This window comes from Rosa chinensis, chromosome 3 (assembly GCF_002994745.2).
Source record: "Rosa chinensis cultivar Old Blush chromosome 3, RchiOBHm-V2, whole genome shotgun sequence".
Lineage (NCBI taxonomy): Eukaryota > Viridiplantae > Streptophyta > Magnoliopsida > Rosales > Rosaceae > Rosa > Rosa chinensis.
In genome coordinates this window covers 38,913,344-38,921,420 of record NC_037090.1, presented here as the reverse complement: position 1 = coordinate 38,921,420, position 8,077 = coordinate 38,913,344, and the positions used below count along the sequence as shown (strand labels likewise).

General features: G+C 39.4%; 1 long non-coding RNA gene across 8 annotated transcripts; it reads right to left on the bottom strand.

Moving 5' to 3' along the window:
* Window positions 1–4,476: 4,476 nt before the first annotated feature.
* LOC112194954 lies at window positions 4,477–7,919 on the bottom strand. 8 transcript variants are annotated; one of them, XR_005808670.1, is made up of 10 exons: window positions 7,703–7,919; window positions 7,150–7,274; window positions 6,464–6,596; window positions 5,872–6,194; window positions 5,702–5,795; window positions 5,520–5,598; window positions 5,317–5,422; window positions 5,066–5,210; window positions 4,889–4,980; window positions 4,477–4,754 (listed from the first exon to the last, which is right to left on the bottom strand). It is a non-coding gene; the product is annotated as an uncharacterized LOC112194954 (long non-coding RNA). The 8 variants fall into 8 exon arrangements; XR_005808675.1 differs by having other exon boundaries at window positions 5,317–5,384; XR_005808676.1 differs by having other exon boundaries at window positions 5,317–5,379.
* Window positions 7,920–8,077: the final 158 nt, after the last annotated feature.

Below are 8,077 nucleotides of genomic sequence, written 5' to 3'. Positions count from 1 at the left end.
CGTCACTTCAATAGGTAAGGATCGAGATGAGACATAGTGGGGACAAGCTACGACTTTTCCTGTCGTTCCTGCTGAACATTCATGTTCTTATCTCCCCCTAACGACGGGAAGACTGTCTCATCAAAGTGACATCCGTAAATCAAACGGTAAGGAGATCGCCTGGCAAGGGCATTAAGTGGCAGACGATTGTTGGAGTCTCAAATCCAACCAAGTTGCTCACTTGTTTTTAAGGACCTACCAGAGGCGCTGTGGCAGCGCAATTGGCACATAAATGGCTCACATTGGCACATAAATGGCTCACTCGAATGTGCGTAAGTACAAAATATTTGTACCCAGTCACTAGCTGTAACGCAGGGATACATTGAGTGGCGGTAGGTCGTAGAGGAATTAGCATAGTTGTATGCGATATTGCATCACCCCAAGTGGATATAAGGAGATTGGTGCGCATTGCCAATGTCTGAACTACCATCGTAGTTATTTCTGCGAAACCATTTAGGTGTGTATATGGGAATGTGATGTCCAACATCAGTCCCTTTGCAATAACCATCGAAAATCTTCGATGTATACTCACTAGCATAGTCAAAACCCAATTGACTGAATGGATGATCTGGGGAGTGAGCCCGTTGTTATATGATTTGTGCTAGGAGTATAGCATACGTAGCTTTTACATGTGGATAATGGCACAACACGTGATCAGTGTGTTTGAGTGTCAACCAACATCATGAGATATTTAAACGTCCGCAAGTTAGTTGAATAGGTCCATAAATGTAAGAATGGTATTTTCTTTAGTGTCCTTTGCATAGGATGGTCTCGATCCTATCTTTGTTAAAGAGCAAGCTTTGCAAAACGAAGTAACTCTTTGGACCAATCTTTGGTTCGTACTTCTTTTCGTGTTGAGGAATGGATGTCCGTGAAGTCTTTAATATACGGAACATCATATCACGACCTGGATATCCCAAACGGTCTTGCCAAAGCCTATATGTGTCAGAATCCCATAAGTCATCTCTTATGACATGGTTTGATTCAATGACTCGAATAGTGGTTGCATGCAACCCATTATAGCGACACATAAGTTTCTCTAATACTCGTTTATGTCCGTAGTCATTAGAGGCGATGCAAAGGAACTCTTGTCCATTCTTACAATGTGTTTCCACATAAAAATCATTGGCTCTTATATCTTTCAAGTAATAAAGTTCGAAATTTAACACATGTCCATGACATTGAATAATAATGCGACACTTTATTAATAGCCAATGATTACATCAAAGTTTCCAAAGTCTATTCCAAAATAAAATCAAATTTATACAAATTGTAATTGCTCAATCCGTTTGGTAATTCCATTGAAATATGACCAGGGAAGTAGAGAGATGTTGGTGGAGCGAGGCTCGCTTAAATACCCAGATCTCAATTACTTTCCTAGACATCATACTTCATTGGGTATGCCACATGAGAAAGAGTCAATACAATTGTTATTTATTGACTAAGGCACATTTGCCGTTTATTGGAAAATAGAAAAGACTATTCTAATCAAAGTCTGAGGCATCCTCGTACTCTTTATTTGCAGCTTTGAAGTCCTCAGTGGTGAGAGTGATATCTTCACCATCTTCATCTTCAGCAAGATTGATATCTTCATCTTCAGCAAGATTGGTTTCTTGCTCTCTCAATTGCCTATACTCCTTGTAGCTTTCAGCTAGTTAGGTACTTGCATGGCATTGCTTGAGCCAATGCTCAATTGATCCACATCGATAACACATGTCATTGTGGTTACCTCCCTTCATTTGAGGTGCAGGTTGTCCACGTTGTGGATATTCCCTCGGAGGGTTGCTGCTACTACCACGTCTCATGGTGCGACCTCCACGGCCCATATTGTTACCATATCCTCGGCCCATGTTGCTACTGTATCCACCTCTCCCACGTGTGTAGTTTCCACCACGTGTGTCCGCTCTAAAGTTGCGGTTTCCTTCTTTATTGGGGCGGTTATATGGACCCATTCGTCCTTCTTGTCCCCTGTTATTAGGGTACCGCTCCTTGTGCCCTCTCTTGGGTGCATTATAATTCGTCTCACGAACGTTTTTGGTTCCAACGGGCCTTGAATTATAATTCTTTACGAGGATGTTGTCGTGCTTCTCAGCTACCGACAAAATATTGATGAGCTCATTGAACCTCGTAAGTCGTCCAGCATTGAATTCAATGCGATATTGCTTTGATAGTATAATTGCTACGACGGGAAAGGTGGAGAGAGTCTTCTCAATTAGCTCTTTTTCTGTGAGAGGTTTTTCACAGAACTTCAACATGGCTTTTAGCCAAAGAGCTTCTGAATTGTATTCAGCAACAGACTTGAAGTCGGAGAAGCGTATATTGTTCCACTGAACCTTCAAGTCAGGGAGGAGGGAATCTTGGATATTATCAAAGCGCTCTTCTAGCGCTACCCATAGGTCCCTTGCATCTTTAATTGACATATACTCTAATCTGAGTGCTTTGTCCATATGACGTCGCATCAAGATAATTGTTTGTGCATGCTTTATGGGTGTTCGTTGGAACACAAGGCCCGTGTTTGGTGCCTGGATTATGGGCAATATCCCTTTCGATGTGAGATGGTTCTCAACGTCGGTTTTCCAACTATGGTAATCCAAACCTGTTGAGTCAAGGATTTGAAAATCGAGTCTAGGTTCATTCGACATCCTGAAAAATAGGAAGAGAAGATATATTAGTTTCGGAGTTTAAACTTCCACGAAAACTAAAATAATAAGATTTCCGAGCTATGCTACCAAGAAATCAATTTTCAAGAATATTTGGATTAGACCAAAACAATGATGTTTGCGGACGCTCTTAGTCCGAATATTATGAACACTCTTAGTTCATTGATTACGAACGCTCTTAGTTCGTTTAGGTTGAATCCCCACGATTCCGCTTTTAGTTGATAAATTGATACTTGCGGACTCTCTTAGTCCGAATATTATGAACACTCTTAGTTCATAGATTACGAACTTTCTTAGTTCGTTTAGCGTGAATCCCACGATTCCGCTTTTATTTCATAAATTGATGTTTGCGGACGCTCTTAGTCCGAATATTATGAACGCTCTTAGTTCATTGATTACGAACGCTCTTAGTTTGTTTAGCGTGAATTTCTATAATTCCGCTATTTAATTGTAAGTTCTCGAAAAAAGAAAAAGGAGGAGAAAAATAAATAAAAACTCAAAAGCAGGAACTTTTAGTAAAGAATACCTTGAAATAGTGTTGTCGGAAATGACCGAAAAGTTGCCAAAAAGTCGCCGGAAAAGTGTCCGAAAAGTTGTCGGAAAGTCGCCGGAAAAGTGTCTGGAAAGTCGCCGGAAAAGTGTTTGGCAGGTGGCTCGGCAGCTGCTGCGCAGGGACTCGGCAGGAGGTGCTGCTTGCTTTTGGCGGAATAGTGAAGGTCCCAAAACAACTCCGATAAGGCTGAAATTTGGAGGTCAGATAGAAGAGACAGAGACGAACAACTTTGGTGAAGGAAAGATTTTGATCTGAGGTCCCGATCAAGATGTTTCGGGGCATGAAAGCAGGCTGATCTGCACAGGAACCAGCATGCTGAACAACTCCGACTTCAAATGATGTAAAGGTATCAAAACCACTCCAATAAGGCTGAAATTTGGAGATCAGATAGAAGAGACATAGATGAACAACTTTTATGCAGAAAGTATTTTGATCAGAGGTTCTGAACAAGATGTTTCGGGGTGTGCAAACAGGCTGATCTGCACAGGAACTAGCGCAGGGGCAGCGCACGGTATGGCTAGCAAGGGCTAGGAGCTTGTGCTGATAACGTGTTTAAGGAAAAACGTAAATTAACAGAGAGAGAGAGAGAGAGAGTAATGTTGCAGAGAGAATGGAGATTCAAGTGTGTTTTCATCTCATACAAAAGAGGTATTTATAGGGATACATTTGAGGTGTGAGTGCTTAAATAATAATGCAACTTGATGGCATCTTCATTTGCAGCTTCACATTGTGGCTGTGATGATGATGATTGCCATACTTGTTCCCCTTTGGCATAAAGCTTGTCACACAAGTCACTATACCTACATTATACACTCAAGCACCTACTCAAATACCTATCTTATACATGATATAGACATTTATACTACAACACCTCTCTTTTTTTTATGTGGTTTTCTTCTGGAAAAAAGATTGTGTATTGATGCACTCGAGAGATGCGCATCAGTTCAGAACAAAGTCAAAATTGCAAGTATTTTCTATTCAGTTATCATCATCAATTGAACAGAAGATTACTTCATTCTCATTCTCAAAACTGCTCGAGGTTGGGATGAGTACGTAATTTCATGCAAAAGCCTGATAAGTAGAATACTGAATACTGAGTAATTACATAAAATGTCGATCAAAATGACAGTAAATCAATAGGTGATTACAACTACTTACCAAACTCAGACTGCCTACCTAAACTGAGCAAATCTTCTCTCCGACTAGGCATCCGTCTCTTTCCTCACCTCTGCTGTGGAACAACACAACAGATTCGTAAATCGAGTTGCCATCATCGTGACCATTCAAGCTCCGAATCTTCTCCAAAGCACCATTCTTGTCATAAACCTCTTGCAAAGAGTACACAAACCCTTTCCATCCTTCCCCAAGACCCTCTCTACTCAGAGCTGGTTCAGGAAACTTGTGAAGTAGACTGAGAGGGTGAATTTCAGAGTTGGGGAACTTGACGAATAGCAGTTTGACTTCCGATCAAGTATTGGATGCATGCTCATTTGCCCCATCCTCTGCAAAAGAGAATCTCCTATTAGAAGTTAAATCAGCAGAAGGACACACAAGCTAGCAGGATCTAGTATAGACCAAAGGAACAATCTCAAGTCTAAATTGTCCGATGGCAGGTCATTGTTACAACCTTGCATACCTTCCCAATAACTCTAATAAAGTCCAGACGCTTGGAAGAGATGCTCTTGACTCAGCTCCATCATCGGCCCATGTGATTAACCAAAAGATTTTCTGTGACATAGCTAATCAGTCCAACTTGAAAACCAAAAACTTCAAGTTATGATATAATATACAAAAAGGTATGCACGTAGCTTACCAAACTCTGATAGTCTGATGCCATTCTGAATGCATCAAGCTTCAATATGAGCAGTACAAGTAGCCTGGTGCGATTCTCATCTATAATATATACATAATTAGATAAGATGCTCAGCTGCCTGACTAAGCTACTCCAACCTCGGTATCTAATTAATGAAAAAGGTAAAAAGAAATTAGTAACATAGCTAATCACTCCAGCATGAAAACGAAGAACTTCAAGTTATGCTATTATTATAATTATATGCAGCTTACCAAATTAGCATCCCATAAACTCCAATGCCATTCTTAATGCTTCAAGTTTCAATGTAGTAGCATCTACACTATATGCCAAATTATGTAAATAGAAGAATTGTATAACCTGAATTTGAAGAGGATAATCAATTACAATTTATAAACTATCCGAGTATTTATTGAAAATTTTGTATCTGAAATGTCAGTGCAAGAGAAAGACAAACCTGAGGAGGTGAGGATCATCTTGTCCTTGAGAAGTCCAGAATCCTTTCAGCTCTATACATGACCGAGAATCATCATTTCCTGTATATAAGCAACTTAAATTGGCTAATAAGCCCAGAGACTTCATACACAAATCAGACATTGCAGACAAACATATATAGTAATCACACTGCTCTGCAATTACCTGTATGTTTAAGAAATCAAGCCGCAGAAGTAATTAAAGCTGATAGGGAGTTCAGTTCAGTATGTGAGGAAGCCATGAGCTGCCTAGCTAATAGCTACAAAGACAATGCTTGATGCTCAACTGATGTGAAGGTGCAAGAACAATGTAATGAAGATGTTTGTTATTCGTACCTTCATTCCTGGAACAGTCACTGGTACGGTGGCAGTTAATGTATCCGTCTTTGACAACAAGCTAGTCAACAGTTCACTCATTTCAGCTCGTGCTGTCTTTGTTTGGCAGACAAACTACAGGGAAGATTCTGTTGATGAAGGAAGATGTAGTGCTTATCCTCTCTGCATATAAGTACAGAATCTTTAAGGCAGGTTCGAAGATGTCGGTGATTCAATTTCAGTCTATCACTCTGTCACATTAATAGGGAAGTGAGACGTGTTTGGAAGTTGGTCGAGCTGGGATTACTATCAGATATTGGCAGATCATTATTCCCATCCTCCACCTAGGTACAACCAAACAACCAATAAAAGTTAAAAGCAATCTCTGATGCTCGATTTAGTGCGCTACTCATAATCTAACAGAACAATGTTCAGAGTCAATAATACAGACAAAACAAATGCTCTCTAGTAAATTGTATACAAATAAAAAGCGAGTAGACATTTCTCAGAAAATACAGCTGCATGCAGTTGCAACTTAAGTCACAAGTAACAGCAGTTCCATGCCGCAAGGCACCAGTTATGAACTTATGATATAAATCATATAATAGCTTACCAAAGTACAATTCGATCAGGCTCTCAACTCCAAGGCGATTCTAAATGCTTCCAGCATCGGTAAATATTAGCTTTACATGTATCTTGGTACGATTTTCTTCTACATTAGATACAAAATCAGAGGACTTAGTAACCTGAATCAAAAGAAAATAATAAATTCTAAACAACTTGCGTCAGAGGAAGCAGAATATTATTAACAGTATATGAAGATATAAGTTATAATCAGCAGTAAAGACACAGGCACAACCTAGGTAGACCAAAGAAACAATCCCAAGTTGAACAATCTTCTATGATGGCTCATAGTCACACCTCACACCTCAAAACCATGCACAGCTTCCTAATAAAGTTGAGACACTCGAAGAGATGCCTCAGCTGCTTGGCTAGGCTCCATCCATAATACATCGAATTAACCAAAAGGCTAAAAGCAATCTGTGATACCGAACCCAATAGATAATAAGTTGAACTCATAAATCTATGTGGAACAACATTGTTGCAGCAATGGGCTAAATGCTAATCTCAGTCTTCAAAACATGGCAAAAGTGAATTTTCATGGAATGGACCTCATGGTCATATCCACTCTTTTCTTCCACACCTCGAATATCTTAAGCCAATAGCACAACTATTTCATGCCATGGGATCAGTCTAGTTTGTAACATAGGCTTACTTAAGATGGTTATGAAAAATTACCTAGTTTAGGTAAGATAGCCTGCCTCATCCATCAGTCAAATAGGTGATACAAAATAAGTTTGTAATTGCATGTTGTAATATTGTTGCTTGACATTCTACCGCAAGGAATGGTGGTTTGACTGCACCTGCAATATATTAATTGGATTACGGTAAGAAACTTGCTTAAAATAATGTGAATATGAAGACACACTTGTCTTAAATAGTAAGAGATGATTTTGAAAGAAACAGATATGAATCAAATAAAGCTGGTTGCAAGAACTTCAAGCAAGTATATACAGGCATGTAGCTGTTTTGATAGTATACTTGTAACAGGCCTATGATACTGTAAATAATTAGTACTAGAAAGTCCATAAAAGTTTTTTGATATCAGTAGAAGTTTTGATAGTCATGTTACTTTACAGATTTCTATAGGAATTTTCTCTGCTCATCACTGTTTTTCAGTTGGAATGACAGCACATATAACAATCTTGCACCCTATAATTCTCTATCTATATATTTTCCTTAAAATCAACTTATCTAAATGTAAAATAATAAAAAAATCGGTTACTCATACCTTGATTATCCTCTCTGCACAAGTAGAGATCAGCATACAGGCAAATTCGTATCAGCAAAAAGGAATAGGGAACGGAGACCTGGGCTGGGCTCCCAATCAAATATTGGATGCATGAGTACTTGCCCAATCCTCTGCAAAAAGGAATTAATCTCCTAGTGACGAGGGGAAACAAAAGTAAATGAAGCAGGCTTTGTGTCTACAAGCAAATTACCCTTCTTTCATCTATCATGGCCACCCCACAGCTTGTCAAATGTAGGTCTGATTGGTGTCTCAGATGCATTGCTCCAACAGTCCAACCTAGGTGCACCCAAATAACCAAAAAGTTAAAGCAATCTATGATCCTTAACTCAGTCTCACAGTCACAGTCTTACAGAG